The 22064-nt window shown below is 32.5% G+C and overlaps 1 pseudogene; it reads left to right on the top strand.

Annotated features, from left to right (window-relative positions):
• Positions 1 to 8274: 8274 nt before the first annotated feature.
• Positions 8275 to 18610, top strand: LOC107852697 (annotated as a pseudogene).
• The last annotated feature ends 3454 nt before the right edge of the window (positions 18611 to 22064 follow it).

The following is a 22064-nucleotide window of genomic DNA, read 5'->3' as shown; positions in this document are numbered from 1 at the left end:
TCAAATCCCGAGGGTCTATTCGGAGCATTGTTGGCTTACACCAACTCAACACTTACTGATATCTGGTGCAACCACTTAAGTGGTAGCTGCTTTAGCGGCCCATTATCGGTTTAGCAGCCAGGTTTCACTTAAGCAGAGCCACTTTAGTGTCCATTTAGCCGCCATCACTATATATATACTCCTTTTTTATGATTTTCACCATTTTTGGATTTTGAGCCTCGGGTTTAGGCGATTATTAGGGTTTTCATCACCATTTGATCTTGGGTAAACTTTAAAACCTTATTTTCATTACTTTACATTGAATTATATCATCAAAACACTCTTTAATCTTAGTTTCAAAATGAATTTTGAGGTTTTTACCGGTAATGTTTAAAATAATTTTTCTTTAATTTGAACGTCATTTTTTGTATGAATTTTCAACTGTAAATTTCTTTAAACTTGAGGAATATATTCTTAATATAAATAAAAATTTTGGTTTTACTCCTTCATTGTTGAACTCATTTTATGAACCCATAGATGCATAGATGCTATATTTAAATATTGTAATTGATTTTGAGGCGGTTTAAAAGGTTAAGGCTCCGTGTTGAAGGACTTTAGGCTTGGATGTCATTATTTCATGGTATGTTATGTCTTAACTTTCTTCAAACTGGGTTGGGTTGTTAATGTATAAGTAAATCATGCTATGGGTTGGGAAAATGACTTGGAATATGATTTTTGAGATATTATATATTGCATGATGCCCGTGTGGTAGCTTATATTCTAGAGTTGTTGACTTATGATATTATATATTGAGGGTTTCCCGTGTATATGTGTGTGTGGGGGGGGGGGGGGGGGCACTTTACTAGACATCATTAGCCTTATTTGTGCATTCGAATGCCTTATTTTTTAATGTGATGCCCAAATGTGGGCTTGAATAGATATTATAGGCCTTACTGAGCATTGTTTGCCTTTATCATGATAAAATATCTGTATTTTATAGGTTGACATGATATTAATGACACCTTACATGCATATTTATTCCAATGGTGCCCAACTAGAGCTGATATCATGAACTCTTGACACATTGAGTTGATTTCTAAGATCACTTATATACATATTGAATGGATTTGATATCTTTATATTGATCTGATTGCTAATATTATATCCTCATTACATACATAAACATTCATGAGATATTGGTACTATTGAGGAATATTGATATTTAAAAGAAAATGAGACACTTTTGAAAATACCTAAATGAAGGAATGTGTCTGTCCTGTAGGTTGAGACATGTGACTGAAATTGATGAAAATTTAAGATAGTATACGGGTTGAGAATCATCCATAGATCCTACTTTGGGAGCATTGAGGCTCGATAGGTGTATACAGAAAGTCATGCAATGACTTCAACTGTTCACCACATTGCATTGCATGTACATCATGTGTTGTTTTTACATGTTACTTGTTGTGTATTTAGCTTTTGTCTATACTTGCATATATGATTTTTATATATATATCATTCATTGCATTGCACGTACGCCATGTGTTGTTTTACGTGTTACTTTTCGCGTATTTAGCTTCTATCTATACTTTTGTATATGCATATATATATATATATATATACATACATATATGTATATATATAAACTGTTAGTGGGGACAGTGTGAACTACCGTTTGGGAACTTTTTTGCTTGCAGGTTGCATGCTCATAGTATTTTCTTTACTTATCTTATTTAATACTTTGCTCAGTCGGCCTATAATACCTACTGGGTACAAATGGACCGTACTCAATCCTACTATGCTTTTTCGGTGCAGATTCTAGGATGAGTACGACCTGCAGAGGATTGGTTCATGTTGTTAAGTCGGTGATTTGAGGTACTGGTCTACTCTAGTCTTTCAAAGTCGACTCTAGACCTCCTCTTATCTATTTCTGTTATCTTTATTTATTTTAGAAGATAGACAGTTGTATTTTCGGTATTTTTTGATATATTTAGTAAATGTTCTACACTTATGATACCAGAGGTTGGGATTGTTATATTTTGTTCAGATTTCTACTAAATTTTGCATGTGTTGAACTGAATTTGTTGTAGAAGTTTAATCTTGTCTTATTTTGTTATTGTTTCGAATCTTCTTCCTTTTTGGGTGATTGACTTACTTATCAAGGTTAGTCCGTAATAAATGCCATCATGACCTCAATTTTTGAGTCGTGATATGTATATATATATATATATATATATATATATCAATGAGTCTCACATATTGTATGTCTTAGCTAATCTAACGACCTACAAATCATACCACTCACTCATCCTCATCGTTCCCTGTCATCATCCCCACCCACTCCTTTCTCCTCTTAGGGAGGATGATCCCCAACAATGTTGTCTACCCTCGTCGTGACTCTATTAATTTTCTTTTCCCTTTATTATTGCATTAATAGGGTTAAAATTCTCGTAATATTTTTTAACTGATGAATGTAGTATATCCAAGATCAATGAGTTCCTTGTCATCATCTTCCTCATTTGAAGATGGAGTGTATGCATCAAAGTATGAACCACAAAAATATATTTAAAATAAGTGCTAATTTAAACTGATATTGGGATGGAAGGTCTAAGCTCATCTGGTGTATGTTAGCCTTACGTATGCTCACCATGGGTAAACAGGATAGAAACTTGAATCCGATCACTGAATTGGGGGGGGGGGGGGGGAGTTCCTAGTGAAAGATTTGAAGTTATGTGGAAGATCTGGAAAAAATGGAATAACGTCTAGAATTAATGGAGAGGCCTTCAATATAAGGGATTCTGCGAGTCAAGAAATGACAAAATTGAAAAAAAAAGAAAAAGTGAGCATAATAACAATGAGGACTCATTTGATACCTGCAATATAAAATTTCAAAATATAGAAGGCGAATTCTAGTAAGATAATATCATCGATGAACCTTAAGTAGCTAGCAAAGGTAAAGACAACTGGTGGAAGACCTAAGAATATCACTAAAGCTCTGGAATGGGTGAAAGTGATTCAATAAAAATGAAAAGACACAATGACAAAGGAAAATATTGCACAATGGAGGAAATTGCAAGATTGCTATCCAATGCCCAATCCAGTTAGAGGCTAATAAGGTAGAGCTAATAGAGACTCAAGCAAGCTCGATAAATATGCAGAATAGTGCAAAAGCTAAATTTTACTCTACTTTATGGGATAGCTTTGATATAAGTAAATTTTCAATTGTTGGTTTCAAGTTGGACTATGTGAGGGAGACAAGGTGGACCAAATAATAATGATGATTGAGGAGGAAGACATAAGCTCTGAGGTCAAAATCCGGTGAAATACAATTGTATGTAATGTTCTAGGGCCTCACACCAATTTCATAGTGCTAAATAAGTTCATTTGTAGATAACGAGGGAAATAAGGCATCAATAAAGTAGCTATGCCGAAAAATATAACATTGTTGGTGAGATATGATATATTTGACCGTAAGGCAAAGGTAATCCAAGAGGGCATCTACCTTTACAATAACTCACTAATTGTTAAAGTTTGGATCCCTGATATAAAACTTTTCAAAGAAGAATTATTTTTATTCCTAATAGGGATTAAATTGCTAGGATTGGACTTTAGAAACTGAAGTGCTAAAGCACATAGCAAAAAGAAAGCCTAGTGTGCAAATCACTCATGACAAATAAAAGTAATGACAGACAGTTGACGTAAACTTTTCTAAGCTATTAGTGGATGTGAAGATTGAAAGTAAATTACGAGAGGTGATCCACTTCAAAACTGAATAGGAGCATATGATAGAACAAAAAATAAAGTATGAATGGAAGCTGTCTTTGTACCCTATATGAAAGAAATATGGACACACTATTAAAGTTTATTGAAAAAATAAGGCAACTGAAGGGACAAAGGTGATCTAATATGGGTTACATGAGAGTGTGTAGAACATCACTTAACAAGTGAATATGCTAGGGCCAACAATGAAAGCCTTGAAGGAGGATGAGAAAAAGTAGGAAAAATAGTACCCAATAATGGTGGACAAGTAAATATATAGTGGTAGAGGCCATCACAAGTGGTACAACTAACATATTGACTGAAAATGCCTTTCAATCATTGGGGAGGGAAATAATGATCGTGATGTTCATGACACTAAAGCAAGCAAAGTGAGGAATTATTTATCTTTCTTAGGCCATGATTAGAATCTTAAGTTGGAATGTAAGAGGATTTTTAATTTTCTAAATAAAAAAAAAATGAAGCTCTTCTACCATGGATAGGAAGATAGCAGAGCAAGAGGGCCAAGACAACTGATAGTTATCAAGGAGATGATAGGGTATCCTCTAGTACGAAGACAACATGACTTGCTCAATTAGTGGACCACTCCACAAATAATGCACCACCTTATTTTATGAAGCCTAGATATGATTAGAGCATCCAATTGGACAAGTCAGAAATCTAGGGCACTGACCCACAAGTTCAGGGTGGTACAAGGTAAAGGATACCACCGAGGTATCGTTGCAACTAATGTTGAAAGTCGCACTCTGAGGTAAGCTATCACGGTTCAAACAAATGTTATTAATATGTATAGATGTTATATCAACAATATTCATACTTTAGTTGAGTTTATCTTTAGTTTTTTGTCTTGAGGTCAGATGGTCCATTTTTAGGTATTTACAGGGTTCTTTATCTACTAGCTTACATGTTACTTTGTGTTCTATTATTCAGTATATATATCAGGTTCATTTGGAGCATGGTCCACCATCACCCAGATTTGGGGCGGGACACAGGTCTCTTTTACGTAGAAGTTAATTTATGATTTAAACTTTATTGGTTTTAAATTATAAGACAACGATCTCAAATTCTAGTAACTGTTTTCTAAGATTGATTTTTGTATATATTTAATATATTTGTTAATATAAATATAGAATTTAGACAAAAACTTTTTTTTTCAAACCCATGTCGAACTCTACGTCTCCCGTTGCCTTTACAATGTTCCTACAAGAATAAAGAACTTAATAGCTGTGTAAATTGATTGCATGCCTCTACTAACAAACATGGGAGGATCATGAATTGCATGAACAATAGGTCTTACATGCAAATGATCATATACCCAGGACTCAAAAAGCTAAATGAAACAGATTTTCAAAATCCACAGAAAAATTATTGCCAAGTGACTGAAGCAAAAAAGTAAAAATATTTTGATAAAGGCATTTCTTAGTAATATCATGTGACTCTCGAAGTCATGTGCAGTTGCAATTAATGTTAGGGTTTTTGTCCTGCTTTTTTTTTTTTTATCAAAATTAAGTTTTACTTTTTCTTGGAAGAAAAATAAAAGTAATCATAATTACTTTTACTTTTTTCCTTAAAGGAAAATATAAAACTTTTCCATATTTGGAAAACCTCTTTCTTGGAGGAAAGATTTTGGAACTGTATAAATGGAAGACCCCCCTTTTCACATATAACACAATAGTATCCATAATGTAGTCGGTTAAGAGTTTTATTTTCGGGGATGTTAAGTTTTATCCATAATGTTAAGTTTTATAATATGTAGGCCAATTGGACAAAATATATAATAATTTTATGCTTTTTAATTTTTCTTTTGTCGTCTGATTTATCGTCTCATAGTTTGCAACTAGAAGCTTCCGCATGACACCCTCTCGATTTCAAACCCAACAAGTGGTATCAGAGCCTATGGTTCAATGATCTGGTGGTTCAGACTGAGGACAGTTTAAAACCAAAGTTGCAACCAATTTGAGGATAATGGAGGTGTTTTTGTGTCCAAAATACTACATGTGGAGAAAAAATTTCAAACAAATTTTCAACAATCCTGTTGCTAATCCATCTTTAAAACCAAAATCAATTTTCAACTCATGCTTATAAGCTTCAACTTTCAACTCCTGCTTATTTTCAACGTTTGGACTCCTTTCAACTTGTGTATTTACTTTTAACGCATGATCTCTACTCTTAACCTGTGCTCACTTTCAATGCATAAGTCTCCACTTTCAACTCTATTTACTTATAACACAGGGCTCCAATAATATTAATCCATGTGTTTATTTTTGACACATAGGGCTTCAATTTTTAACCCATGCCAGCTTTTAATCATGGTAAGCAGTAGTGATATATGAAGATCATACATGTGAAGAAAGCAGATCAAGTGAAGAAAATCAAGCCAAAAATGAGAGATTTGTTAGGGTTTTTGTCCTGAGTTTCTGACCAAAATTAAGTTTTACTTTTTCTTGGAAGGAAAATAAAAGTAACCATAATTACTTTTACTTGTTTCCTTAAAGGAATATATAAAACTTTTCCATATTTAGCAAACCTCTTTCTTGGAGAAAAAGTTTCGGAACTCTATAAAATATATAGAAGATCCTCCTTTTTCATACAATAACACAATAGTATCTACAATGTAGTCATTTAAGAGTTTTGTTTAGGGGGATATTTTCTCTCTCGTTAGTTTTTGTGATTTTTTAATATTAGGTTTTATAATATGTAGGCCAACTAACCATAAAATATAATAATTTTATTCTTTTTTTTTTTTTTTTTGTCATCTGATTTATAATCTCATAGTTTGCAATTAGGAGTTCCGCATGACGCCCTCTCGATTTCGAACCAAAAAATTACCAAACCAAATGTTACAGTACTGTGAGTAGTGAGATCGTGAGCTAAACCTTGGCTAAACAGTAAACACATTCTCTTTTAACATATTTATTCTCATAAAAGAAATATAATAGCTCGACACTTATATAGTCCACTAACAGATTTATGCAGACACTGCCTCGCGTTAACCGTAAGAAAGGCACAGAATCTTGACATGCCATGGTTTTAATTATGTCTATAAAAAATTTTTAAAAAAAGAAGAGAAAATGCCATCCACCAAATCAGAGACCATTAATTGGGATAATACTATCATTTGGCTAGAATTTAATGGTCAACTCGGATGCAACTTACTTAGTGGCAAGCTACAAATACTCAGTTCAGAGTTTACCCTTTTTTTCATTGGATTCAGAAGCTCTCAATTAAATAGATGAGTTATTTATTTTGATATTCGTGTCTCTGATCATATTAATCAAGCGATAGGGATAGAGACTTTACTTTGCTAGAAGGAGTTGCTTTCAATTAAGGATCGGTAAAGGGACCCTTTTTACTATTATATAAAGGAAGAAATTATAGCTGGATACAAATAGACCTAGGCAAGCACACAAGTTATACCGACTAATTTTGATAAGGATTAAAAAAAATTAGGTTTGGTTGGTAAATTTAGTGATAAGAGGTTATCTAATTTGGGTGGGAGAGCACTTACTGAATTAAATGTTATCCAGATGATCAGTGTTACAACCTAAATGCTGAAGAATAATTGACTCATTAGTCATTGCTCGTTAGATGAATGATCACTTCAAAGTGTTCTTGAACAACATATATACACCCGTAAGTAATTTAGTGCAACAACAAAAAATTTCATTCAAAGGAATGATTTATGAGATCAATATTAAAATACAAAAATAACCAGGAAACAATAATTGAATGATACCATAATTAGAGTTGGTAAGGTGACCATAGGAAGTGGGATCATCATTCTCGATCAAACAAAACCATCCAACAAATCGATCCACCTAACACACACCAAAGTTGAAAAATGTAAAAACATGGTAATTAATAGGAGTAGAATATACCTCCAAGTTGTAATTTATTAAAAAGATTTTAAAACATAATCTAATTACTTTTTTCTCGTTTCATAAAACACGAAGTCAGGGTATTAGAATGGAGGACTAGAATGGCTGATTTGTGCACATGTTCCCTTTTTAAGCTGTTATTTAGATAATGAGCTTTTTTATTTAAAGTCATGCAGGAATATTATCCATTACGAGAATGTTAAATTCGAGTCTAATATTTATTTATATTATTACTCAACCTTACAAGCAAAATATTAGAAGATATATAATGACTGATTTGCATACAGGTTCTCATTTTATGATATTATTTGGATAATGTACGCCGTGCATTTTCTACTAGGACAATATTATACTCGGGTCTAATATTCATTCGAATTATTATTCAACCTTTCAAATAAAATATTAGACTATTATCTAAGGTTTATAGTAACTTAGAAAATTTTAAACTGTGATCTAAAATTTTCTCATAATATTTCTAGTTTGCTCAAAGTAATATATTTAGACCATAATCTAAAAGTTCTATAAGTTACGTACTAAAAGGGGACTAAGCAAGAAAATTTCCCTATTAAAAGGGTCCATTGGTTTCCTCATCCCCCCCCCCCCCCCCCCAACCAACACATTACTCTTGACACTTTTCCAAATGGCACTTTCTTTTGCACTTTTGGCCGTGTCAATATTGCTCATCTTTATTGCCTACAACCTCTTCCTCCGGCTGAAAGCCAAGCTTCCGCCAGGTCCGCGGCCGTGGCCTATCATCGGAAACCTCTACGACATAAAGCCAATAAGGTTCCGGTGCTTTGCCGAGTGGTCGGAAATATATGGTCCCATTTTCTCATTTACTTTGGTTCACAACTAAATGTAGTGGTAAATAATGCACAACTTGCTAAGGAAGTATTGAAAGATAATGACCAAAATTTGGCTAATAGGTTTAGGACTAAGCCATTGGCAAATGTGAGTAGAAATGGGAGTGATTTGATTTGGGCTGATTATGGACATCATTACGTGAAAGTGAGAAAACTATGTAATCTTGAGCTTTCTACTCTCAAGAGAATTGAAGCTCTTAGACCAATTAGAGAAGAAGAAGTCACTTCCATGATCCATGACATCTTTAGAGATTCTTCAAAGCCAGGTATGCTTTTCATCACTTTTTCCTTTAATAAAGTCAAAAACTTTTTGTAATAAATAGTCATCATTTACATCAACATTTCACAATAATGACCAAGTTTTTCATGAACTGAATTTTTCATATTATGTCATATTATATATGTGTAACTTGCAAAGCCAGGTACTGTTAAAACTTTTCCTTTTTATGATCTCTCTGTATAACGATCATACTCTATAAGAACATTTACTATAACATCCAATTTTATTTTTAATATCAATAACTTTTGTTCTCTAACAACATGTACTATAATAAGAAAGTTCTTATTTTTCATGTTATATTGTATTATATATCTTTTTATAACAAAGAAAAAATAATTCCAATTCATTAGATTATTCTTGTGTGGAATTTCATAACCGAGAGTTGGTGGAAGATTCAGAAACTTCATGACTTAATTACCAGGTTGATATTTGTCTAAATTAAACGGTATCACGGTGCAGTTGAGATAATCATGCATGCACATTTTTATTAGGACTATACTTCATTAAAATATTAATTATGAAAAACAGCACTCTGATTCAAGAGTGTTAACGTATAGATCGATTTTTTTCAAGATTATATATAACCTTTTATAAGTACCACTTGGAAAAGATATTGTTCTTCTCTTTTCAACTATGCTGGAAAATCTTTTTGAAATATGTACCACCATTTAATGGAATATAGGTCTAGAATCATCACATTTTGAAATAGAAATTCACCTTTCACAGACACATTTTTAACTTTTTCAACGACAACATGTCAGCCCACATGTGGGGTTTGGAGATGATAGGATATACACATGCCTTATCCCAGGGTCGGATCCAGGATTTTCAGTGAGGGGGTTCAGTAGTACATATACGGACTAATTGAAGGGGGTTCAACCTCTACTATTTATACATAAAAATTTTTTACCATATAAATATAATATAATTTTCCAACGAAGGGGTTCAGATGAACCCCTAGACCCTATGTAGATCCATCACTGCTTACCCCTACCTTTGTGGGATCTAGAAACTATTTCCATAGAGCCTCAATTTAAAGAAGTGTAACTGAAACAGGATTGAAAGGAGAATATAATATAGTAGGAAAATAGCAAAACTAGCAGAATAAATTTAAAAGAATAGGTAGTAGTGGAAATTGAAGAATAAGATACTACGTCAATATTCACTAATACTACTAAATAAGGAGAAAATGAGAAGAGGAGACCAACTCTGTGCCTCTCCCACAACTAACTAATACCAATACGTACTGCAAAACAGCTACATAATTAAGTTTTCAAATTTCAAAATAATACAATGACATGCAATTTTTTACGCTTCACAATCAAAGGCTTAAAGTTATGTTGTAAGAGAAAGAAAAGAAAATGACAACTAACCAATCCACAATAGACACACATGAGAACAAACTAAAGTTAGGGAAGCCCCTATACGACCTTCGTCAAATAGTGTATGATGTTTGGATTAAGTAAATGCATATTATGAGTTTGAATTATGTGACAACTTTGTATTTAAGTGAAAAGGTAGAACAGGCCACAAGTGAAAGTGAAGTTTGAAAAAACATCTTAAAGTATCTTGGGTTTTAAATTTCAAAGCTGAACTATCATATATGCAAATTTCTTATCAAAATTATTATTAACTATTAATTAAATAAACCTTAACTATTAATTATTTGGATTTCATATTAAACTGAGCAGTATATATTGATGAAAAAATTTATCCCTCATAAAAAAAGGTTAATTTTTTTTTTTTTTTTAAAATTTATACCACTAGACAGAGTATTTAACAGTCTTTTACTAAAATAAAAACTCTTCAATAAAAATAAGAGATTAACTAGAATACACTGTTGGTGGATAGGTTTTTTTACACAGTCAAGGAATCTTAATGCTTTTTATGGGTTCTATTTTTCAACTAATTTTAATTTTTAACATTTTAGAAAAAAATAGTACTCCTGTGAGGTAACTCGTACTCTTAAATTTATTTTATGGAGTTTATTTCCAAGTACGACATGACTTTAACAAAATTTGAAAGGATTCCATTTCTCGTCTTCATCATCATTAGTTTTAGGTATCGTTTGTAGCTAGACCATCGAGCAAAATAGAGGAATACACTTTCGAAGACCGAATAATAAATCGTAATTCTAATGGTAACTTTTGAATCATCATCTCTTTCTCTGTTTCAGATTTTAAAGATGAAATAAATATGATTTAATTTACTAAATGAATAAATCAAAAAGAGAGTGTCCTATATTTCATAAGTAAGTTTATTAAGTAATTAGGTGTTTACATAATTCAAAAGTAAGTTCAGATGTAAATCATTTTTGTTGCAATATCACTCATAAATATAGTTTCATCTCAACAGATTCAAAATAAATTCTCTTAAAAATCAAAGAAGTAATCTTCCACTTGAAAAAAATATGCACACAGTTCTTGTAATGGAGAGTTGATGTTTTGACATTAGTAGAGAAAGATATGAAGCCATAGATGAGAGGGAGTCTAGGAGAGAGAGAAGGAGACTGTATTGTAGATGGAGATCTGCAAAGGATGAAGAGAAAAATAGCGTGAAGTTAATTGATAATATTACCCATAAAAGCATTAGGATTCCTTAATCGTGTAAAAAAATCTATCCACTGACAGCGTATTCTAATTAATCTCTAAAGATAAATACAAACTAAGAGATTAGGTCTTACCTTACCAATTCTAACTAGGAAACTGAGAAGAAAAGCCCGTAACTAGTAGGGAGTCAGTTTTGACTTGCCCCACTCCTCTAATTAACAAAAAGATTGAAGTTCTAGAAGAAGAGTTGAATCACTATATATTTGAGAAAGGTATAACTCATTTGCGCCACCCATGTGCTTGTATTTGTGAAAACCTTGTTGTACAATTAAATAGCATCAGTTACAACAGAAAAATATACAAATAATTTAACCTTTTCCTCAAGAAATAAACTTATTTAACATGAATGTCATTCGTTAGAATAGTGGCGAATTCAAATTTTTCACCAATTGGGTTCAATATGTAAAAAAAAAAGAATACCACTATAGGGGCTCAAACCCGCGACCTAAGTATCAAGATTTGAACACAAGACTACTGGACTAATAACTTCACTTGTTAAAAGTAAAGGCTTTTACAACATTTACTCATTCTTAAAAGTTTCAAAAAAAGGAGGAATGCCGCTATAGGGGGGTTCAAACCCACAACCCAAGTATTAAGATTTGAACACACGATCACTAGACTAGTTACTTCACTTGTTCATAATGGGTTCAAAATTAAATATATACTTCTATACTTATAAAAACTGATGATATATACATATATATATGGTGTAATTTTTTGACGAAATGAGTTCATATAAGCTCACTTGAACCAAAGTGGGTCCGCCCCTGCGTCAGAAGTAGTGATTCAAATAAATATTTGCATCCTGTTTACTTGAGTATATTATTTAATAAGATTTGTTTACTTGAGTATATTATTTAATAAGATTTTAATTTTTATACACAAATATCCAATAGAAAAGAATTTTTACATTATTGAGTGAGCTAGACGGTAAGTAGGGGCGACTCAATACTGTGAAAGGCCTAAAGTTAAGCTTCAATGAGGAGTTTTAATTTTTTTGATATAAAAGAAAAGGAAATGAAAAACTTTCACTATATATATTTTTTATTTGAAGTCTACTTTTTGAAATAGATGTCAAATGCCTCACTAACTTCCTCGTGAACTCCTTGTTAAGATTGTATCATACATTCGATTCTTTTCTCTTTATTCTTTTTTGGAATTTTGAATATCTAAATTCATATTTTCTAGTTGACATATTTTATATTCTAGTGAATTATTAAAAGAACAATATATATTATGTAGTAAAACATCTAAACAAACAAGTTTTAGGTGAAGATAATACTAAAAATTTGAAATAATAGAACTTGATCCAATAAGTCGATAACTTAATTTGAAAAAACTTGTATGATACTTCAATATTCTTGTAGGAGCTCATCCATACACTTTAAATAGATTGATTATTTTTTCTATTACTAACTGATTTAGGGCCCTCTTTTGATTAATTAGTGAACTATATCATGTTAAAGATAGAAAATAGTTAAATTACTTTATAATATACCAAAAAAATAGAAAATAATATAACCTATCGGTTAGAAAAGCCCCCCGCCCCCCTCCAAAATAAGGGGCTTAAAGCCAAGGCTTTAGGAGCTACCCAAAAGTCGCCCCTAACGGTAAGTATAAGTAAACTTCGTTAAAAAGTGATATTAGTAATTAAAAAAAACATGTTATCACTTATGAATTTACTAATAATAAAAAAATATTCTTTGATTAAAATTTATTTGACACTTTTTAAATTTTAAGAGTCGAATTTATTGCTTCGAGCAAGACTTTTATAAGCCTTTTAAATATTTTAAATTGTCAATTATAATGATTTTTAATACTTTTATATATATTTCAAATATATGTAAATTTTATTTAAAAAATTAATAATTTCATATTCCACTTCATGAATAAAGTTCTAATAATGTCACACGAGACTGGAAATAGTTTACTCTACATAAGTTAAATAAATTCATGAAAAAGTTTATTCAGAATTTAATATCTATGAAACCGATGAAAAAGGGCAGAAATAGACCCCACGGCGAAAGATTCGTTTAGCGACAAATTGAGGTGCAGCCGCTAACCCGAGAGTTTTTGTTTGTGCTTCATCATTCATCTTTATACAGAGGTTTGGTAAAATAAAGTGATTCCTAAGCGATGTGTTTGGTACAAAGAAAATATTTTTTTTATATAATTGTGATGTTCGAATCACACACTAATTTTACAGAATATCTGTTACTCTATTTACTAAAATAAAAATAGATAGAAAGAAATTAGTATTTGTAGCTGTTGAAAATATTGAATCTAAAACCTTGACACTCAATTCAATTTTATTAAACTATTAAAATACATCTGATACAAAAAAACATTTTTTAAGTGGTGTTGTTTCTTATTTCCTTGTATTTGGTGTGTAGAAACACACCATTGACACCAAATATAAGGAAATAAAAAATGTTTTCCTTACGCACCAATACAAATGTTTTCTTAGAAAATCAAATTGTATCTAATCTAGCTAAATATTATAAGAATTGGGAGTGGTGGATCTAGTTGATTTAACGACATTGTGTTCTCTTAACCTATTTTTTAATAATTTATGTGTATAAATTCTCTAAAATTGTCGCAAATAATAAATAAAAAAAGGGTAGTTCGATGTACTAAGTTTTCACTATGTACAAGGTTCGGGAAAGAGGTCGACCACAAAGATCTATTGTACGCAATATCACCTTATATTTTTACAAAATTAAATGAAAAAAACTTTACCAGTTACTCCAAATCCCTCCTTCCCACAAATAATAAATATGAACCCATAATTCTAAAATTATATTGAGTTCTATTTTAAAAGTTCAAAATTGAAGCCACAGAATTTAAATTTTAAATCTGCCTATGAAAATTGGGGTATTAGGGTGTACGGGTTCAGGGTGGTGGGTATGAGGGGCGAGGGTGGAGTGTGTTTGAGGGAAGAAAGGAGATAATAATGAAGAATGCTACTTGGTGAAATTTAATGTTTTCTGTTTATAATATCAGGGATGTCATTTTTTTCATTTTAAAAAAACTTGTTTTGCTAAAGAAACATATTTTGCAAAATTTTTGACTTAACTTGTAAAAGAGTTAAAAATCATTTTTTTTCAAAAAATATATCCCCCATATCAAATAAACCCTACTAACCTTTAACTTTACAAATGGATCTATAGAACATTTATATATAGACACTGTCAAGTTGGAACTGAAAAGTTTGTACATAATGGAACACAACATAATCCAAGACCCAAACCCAAAGGTAGGGTGGATGTTTATTTGACCTTTTATTTCCCCGGAAAAGAAAACAGCTCAATTTCTATAGCTTCATCCATTATTGATATGATATGATTAAGAAAAAAGAGTTCCATAAACTCACTTGTCCTAATTTTTTACATGCATCAAAAATCTCAATTTGAATATATCACTAATGATGTTTTGCTTGTACCTTTTATCAATTATCAGTCTACACCGACTGTGATCTTTCACGTAGTCGGTAAAAACTTACATGCACTTGATAAAGTGATCTTTCACATAGCCGGTAAAAACTTACATGCACTTGATAAAGTGATCTTTCACTTAGCCGATAAAAACTTACATGCACCTGATAAAGAAATGGATCTTGGGCCTAACTCAAGATCAAAAGCTAGCTCATGAGGGGAGGATTTCCCAAGACCATATAAGGAGACCAAGGACCCTTTAACCCACCGATGTGGGACTCCAACAGCACCTTGTGTTTACACCAAACTAATGTTCTTTACCATGGTTATATAATTAAATTAAGTAAAATACATATTGATTAATCATGGTTAAGTAACATGAACTTTAAATTCAAATACATGGCATGCATGTATTGGCTTGATGTATACACCGGATGCGTGTAAATTTTAACCTCTAAATAACCTAATGATATAGAAAGATTTCTACATTTTGAATAAATATAACTTATTAAGATTAATTTATATATATATATATATATATATATATATATATACACTCTTAAAATCTTTCATAAGCTACATTGCTCAAATCTGCCAAGAGGTGAATTACCTCATTTCTTTGAGCCGGTCTTCTCAATTAAGCAAATCTTTTTACTGTTGATGATCTTCATTTGCCAGAAAGTCTACACATTTATATTGGTTTCCCTCCCTTCAGATTATTTTAGTAATTGCTTTGTTGTCTTCAAGTAAATATTTGCAATCTTTAATAATATCCCATTAGAAGGTGATACTGTATGTCTGATATTTTTTGATAAGCTAGACGGCAAGTAGACGATCTATATATTTCCACTTACAATTGTCCCTTTGTTTGATATTTCACAAACTACGACTAATAAAGTTGATGATCTTAAATGCAGGCAATGTAGGCAAAAGCTTGATAATGAGGGGCTACTTGGGATTAGTATCATTCAACAACATAACAAGGCTAACATTTGGGAAGAGGTTTATGAACTCAGAAGGTAAGGTTGATGAACAAGGTCAAGAGCTCAAGCAGATAGTCTCAAATGGGATGAAGATTGGAGGAAAACTCAAACTAGGAGACTTTGTTCCATGGCTAAGTTATTTTTTCAAGGATGACAATGAAGCTCTCAAAGCACAAGATAGTCATGTGGATAGGTTTACTAGGGTTATTATGTCAGAACACACTCTTGCAAGGAAGAAAACTGGTGAAACAAAACAGCACTTTGTTGATGCTTTGCTCACTCTACAAAAAGAATATGAGCTTAGTGATGACACCATTATTGGCCTCCTTTGGGTAAAGTATATTACTCACTGTCTCAATTTATGCGATATGTTTTTTTTTCATTTCGTTAAAAAAAAAAAGAAGACATCTTTTCATATTTAATACATCTTTCCAATTGATGTAGCAGAATATGTATTTTGAGAGATAATTTTTTAAAATTTTGACCGTTAATTCAAACATAAAATTTACATACTAAAAATTATGTAACATAGACTATAAGCGACAGTATTTAAAAAGCACAATACATAAGCGTGTTTTTTAACTTGGTCTCAGATCACATCTATGACCTCTAATTTTGGGTGCGCACAAGTAGACATTTAAACTTGTATAAAGTTATAATTAGTAGACACATATCTCCTATGTAGCGTCCTACGTGATAAATTCTTGTCCTACATGACATCCTACGTGTATTATGTCACCTAGGACGTGTTTGTCTACTAGTTCAACTTTATACAAGTTTAAGTATCCAATTATGCACACCCAAAGTTGAAGGTCATCGATACTAATGATAATGTGAAAAAAAATATTAACCATAAATGCATGAGAAAGTCTAAAATAATTTTAGATAAACATTTTATATTAAAAAGGAAGGCGTAAAAGGGTAGCGAAGCAAAACAAGAGAGCACTTCAATTTATATTTTTGCAATTTTAACTTTAGGTTAAGAGAATCAATACAACAACAAATTCAGTATATTCCCACATCGTGGGTTTTTGGGAGGGTAAAGTGTACGCAGTTTATACCACTACCTCTAAAGAAGTAGAGAGGTTGTTTTCGATAGACCCCGGCTCAAGACAAAGGACAATATATATAGAGAAAAAAAATGCATGGAACATGATAAAATAACATAGATATGACATCCACAAAAAATATTGAACACTGCCAAACAAGGATACCAAAGTCCTCCTACCTATTACCTATGACTCAACCGCACACCTTAGCCCTCTATCCTAATGTTTTTCCTCCATACCTTTCTATCCTGGGTCATGTCCTCAATCAACTGTAACTGCTCCATGTCATGTTTAATCACTTCCCTCCAGTATTTCTTCGGTCTACCCCTACCCCGCTTGAAACCGTCCAAGGCCAACCTCTCACACCTACGAACCGGGGCATCCGTGCCTCTCGTCATCACATGGCCAAACCATCTCAACCTAACTTCCCGCAATTTATCCTCCACCGACACCACTTCCACCTTCTCCCGAATACTCTCATTCCTAACCTTGCCAGCCCTTGTAAAACCACACATTCAACACAATATCCTCATTTCCGCCACCTTCAACTTTTGGATATGCGAATTCTTAATCGGCCAACACTTCGCTCCATATAACATAGCCGATCGGACTGCAACTCTATAGAATCTGCCTTTCAGCTTGGGGCACCTTCTTATCGTATAAAATTCGGTTAAGAGAACCAACATAGTTAAGAAAAAACAAAAGAAAAAAATATATAAGTAAATTAAAGAAAGTAAAAGAATTGGACGAGTTAGGTGTTACGAGTGGAAAACAACACAATTTTTTTTCGTTTTTCGTGATCATTAACTAATTAACATGCCTTCCACCAGACGTAAAGTGTTGATTAAATTATTATTTAATATGTTATGATACTAATTGTATTATTGAAGAAAAAAGATTTATCATAAACTTAATAATTCTCCATTACCTTACCTTGTGAATGTGTTCTATGATTCTTCCACTATTCTCTGCTGGAAAAAAAAATTAGTATTGGTGCAAAATCTACATTATCTAAAAATTAAAAAAAAAAAAAATCTATTTTTATCTAAGAAAATGCCAAATTCTAAATAATTTTGATTTTCTACAACTTTCAATTATTGTTCAACAATTATTGCAGGATATGATAACAGCAGGGATGGATACAATGGCTATAACAGTTGAATGTGCTATGGCAGAACTAGTTAAGAACCCAAGGGTTCAACAAAAGGCCCAAGAAGAGCTAGACCGGATTATAGTATCAGATCATGTCATAACTGAATCGGATATGTCGAAGCTCTCTTACCTACAAAGTGTAGTCAAGGAATCACTAAGGTTGCATCCTCCAACTCCAATAATGCTCCCTCACATGGCTGGTGCCACTGTTAAAATTGGTGGTTACAACATTCCTACAGATCCCATTGTACATGTAAATGTTTGGGCACTTGGACGAGATCCAAAAGTGTGGAAGGACCCTTTGCAATTTAGACCTGAAAGATTCATTGAGGAGGATGTTGACATGAAAGGTCATGATTTTCGATTATTACCTTTTGGTGCTGGTAGACGCATTTGTCCTGGTACAAATCTTGCTAGCAATATGGTTACCTCTATGTTAGCTCACTTGTTACACCACTTTAAATGGTCTCCACCTTTTGGAGTTGAGACTCAGGACATTGACATGTTGGAGAGCCCTCTGTCACTTACATGCGAACGCCTCTACAAGTTGTTCCTACTCCAAGATTGCCTGAACACTTATATGAACGTATTCCTATTTTTGTGTAACATCTTCTGATAATGTTACACTCGACCTTGTTTACTTTTTTGATGTTATTTGGCGCACTCTTGCACTTAACTAATTTATTGTTTATTAATATGATGGAATGTAACCTATATATTTATGGAGAATAAATATAATCGTCATTTCAATAGTACAAATATGAAATAAAATTTCAATGTTGTCGTATCTTTAAACATCTTCCTTTTTCTAATAAATTTTTAATCATAGCGAGTTATGATTTTGATGATTAACAAATATGACAACTCAGTTGGTTGCTACATGAGAAAAGCCCTGGTCCTGGTAGCTCGTTGGTTCTTATACCGTGTCTAATACTTAATCTTAGCCAGAGTAGGATTCACTTTCACGAGAGGTATTTGTAGTGTATGTTACAAAATTTAACCTAGCAACAACCCTAAATAATGCTGTAGAGAAACTTGGTAGATCCTTGTTATTACTGATGTGTCCAAGTCGATAAGAAAGTAGAGTCAAAATTAATGTTAGATGTATAGAAAATGTGGAAATACTTTCTACTTCCTTGATTCTCTAGGTCTGAGAGATACTATTTTTCTTCTATATCTCTCTTAGTATGCTGCTAATGGTGTATTTGTGTATTATTGGTTAATATAATCCTCTTGCATGCCCACACACCTCCATTGGGTCTAAGAGATGCTATTTTTTTCTTCTATCTCTCTCTTTGTGTGCTGCTAATGGTGTGTCTATGTATTGGTTAATATAGTCCTCTTGCATGTTCACACACCTACATTGACAGAACACAATGTAAAATGCAATTTTTGTGAGCAAGAGAGATCAAACTGAAGAACCAAGTTCAAGCAATTGAAGTTACTTTCAGTTCTTTAGTTTGTCTAGATCTTATAGCAGGTGTTTTGAGTTGTAAACTTATTTGTTTATTCAAGAAATATTATTATAAAATTCTTTTCTAAAATATCTTTAACATTTTGGCTATGGATTAGCTTTGAGTTGTAAATACATTCGTGTTGTTTGTAGGCCGTTAAGTCTCTCAGGTTATAAAAAGTTTTGTAATATGAAAGTATTTATTATTGGGAAAGAAACACAAATGGCTACTCGGTCCAAACTAATTCCATCAAAATAGTTATTGATTTAACAATTTCTAAAAGTAGTCATTTAAGCCTTTTCGTCGGCCCTTAGCGCTACTGGCCTTCTTTTTTTTTTTTTTTTTCTTGCTCTTTTATTATTTTATTATTTAATTTCTAATGTCAATTATTTTAGCACATAACACTATAATTATCCTAACATGTACATTTTTTGTATTTTTTTTCTTTAACAACATAAAGACATATAACTTATATATAATCTATACAATAATGATACAAATCTATGCATATCATATACAAAAAAAAAATATTCTATACAATAATTATATAGTTCTACACACATTTTATATAATCTTTAGCTACAATAATTATTTAACTACATGTTTTATACAATAATTATACAGTTTTTTTTACACATCTTACACATATACATATTTTATACAGTAATGGTACAGTTTCTATACACATTGTATATATATATATATACATTTTATAATTATTATACATTTTCTATGAACATTCTATATAATATATATACCATATTAATACAATTCGTATACCATATTGATACAATCCTTATACCATACTGATACTGTCCAATGACTATTAAATGAAAATTGTTTAGCCTATTAGCTATTTTTTAGCAAAATATCAAATGCTGGGCATTTGTTTTAAAAATGACCAGTGAGTGTCCTTTTCCCTTTATTATCTTTACTGAAGTTTTATTAAGAGAAATTTCATAGATGTGATTTTTACTCCTTTGAGCAAAAAAATTTTAAATAAAAACTCATGTATTATTATATTTACTTTTCTCATTTTATTTGTTACAGGAGTTAGTTGGATAAATACTAAGAACTAGGTTCTAGTACTTGTATGGGGTGAAAATAGCTAGGGATAAATTTGGACTGATTGGGCCAGATAGAGTCGGATACGAATGAAGTTGGCCTGGAAATGAGATCATCTTGAGGAAAACGTTGACGCGGTGAGATACATACTCGGGCAAAGAGCGGAGACACTCGAGACCAGTTGGGGATGGTGTGACTACATGCTGACGAAAAATAAAAGGATATAATGTTACGGATTCAAGAAGGCTTCACCAACCCTTGACAAAGCTCTGCTTGACACACGCTAGTGGGTTGGTTGCTCCCCGCTCAACGATATTGGGATGGAGGACAATATCTTATTAGCCACAGGAAACTTCTGTATCCTATAAATAGACATCCTCTCTCCCATTGTAAAGCATGAGATTTGTTCATCCTTACCCTAGAAACAATTAAATATCTTTAGCTTGGTTCTTATGCATTCCTAATTTTCTTTAAGCATTTTTACTGCTTTCTGATTATTGTGCTAGATCTTGGTCATACTCGAACTCAAGCTGAAAGGATCTAATACTCGACCAACGTTATAGATTTTGCCTAGATCTTTGTCTTTTTAATTTATTTGGTATTTATCTTACATTATTTTACCTTTTAACAAATGTTCATTATTAATACAAAGCTAAGACCGTAGCTCGTGATCAACTATATCAAAAAGATGGTAAACAGTTTGGCTCCCACCACTGGGCTAAAGCACTTGTGTGGGCTCTCAGCTTTGCTATAATAGGATGGTTTTTTTGTGCCTCTATTTTGTAGAAATATCAGGGTATGGCATGTGAGGAAGATATTTTAGATAAAGAAGTCATCACTACAAGAGGGTAATAGCCACCTCGATTGGGCCTCGCCAGCCAGAAGGGTAATAGGGCTCTAAGAGATGAGGGGTCGTACTAAGAGGCAAAGAAAACATAGCTTGGTAGATGGAAAAGCACGGAAAAAAAGTACTCCTATAATGGAGCTACATAATCTTTTTGGAACTTTTGGTGCATTCTTCGAGAGGTTTATGGCCCATACCGAGGCCCAAAATAGAGAATTCTTCGCACTCAGTGCGAGTCTAGGCCAACTATCATCTAAGATCTAGAATAAGAGCAAAACCAAATGGTCAAAATGACCCAAAACTTTTGTGGACCCTTATAGCACGGCATGAGTTTATGACATATTGAGGTGAAGCAGGGTGATACAGAGCCACCATGGAATTTTATTGCTAAGTTTCAGAGAGAGAGGGCATGAATACTGGTGGTCTCTGATGATCTAGTGACAACAACTTTCAAAGAGAGACTAAACCCAAAAATTTTGGCCATTTAATTTGAGATCAAAAGAAGCCTAGCTAAACTTGAAGCTGCATCCTAAGGAGAAACGTGACCCGAGTACTGCATCCATGAGAAATCCAACCTGTTCTTCAACACCGATGAAGGCTTGATACTATATAGGGGTGAAGGCATCCCTCTCATGGGTAATTTTAGCTAGGGATGTCTCATCCCCTGATTCTCAAATAAAGGGAAATGGGCTCAGAA

The sequence above is a fragment of the Capsicum annuum genome, chromosome 1 (assembly GCF_002878395.1).
Source record: "Capsicum annuum cultivar UCD-10X-F1 chromosome 1, UCD10Xv1.1, whole genome shotgun sequence".
In the NCBI taxonomy this organism is placed as follows: domain Eukaryota; kingdom Viridiplantae; phylum Streptophyta; class Magnoliopsida; order Solanales; family Solanaceae; genus Capsicum; species Capsicum annuum.
The sequence above is the reverse complement of the archived record's forward strand: the minus strand, read 5'-3'. Positions and strand labels throughout refer to the sequence as shown.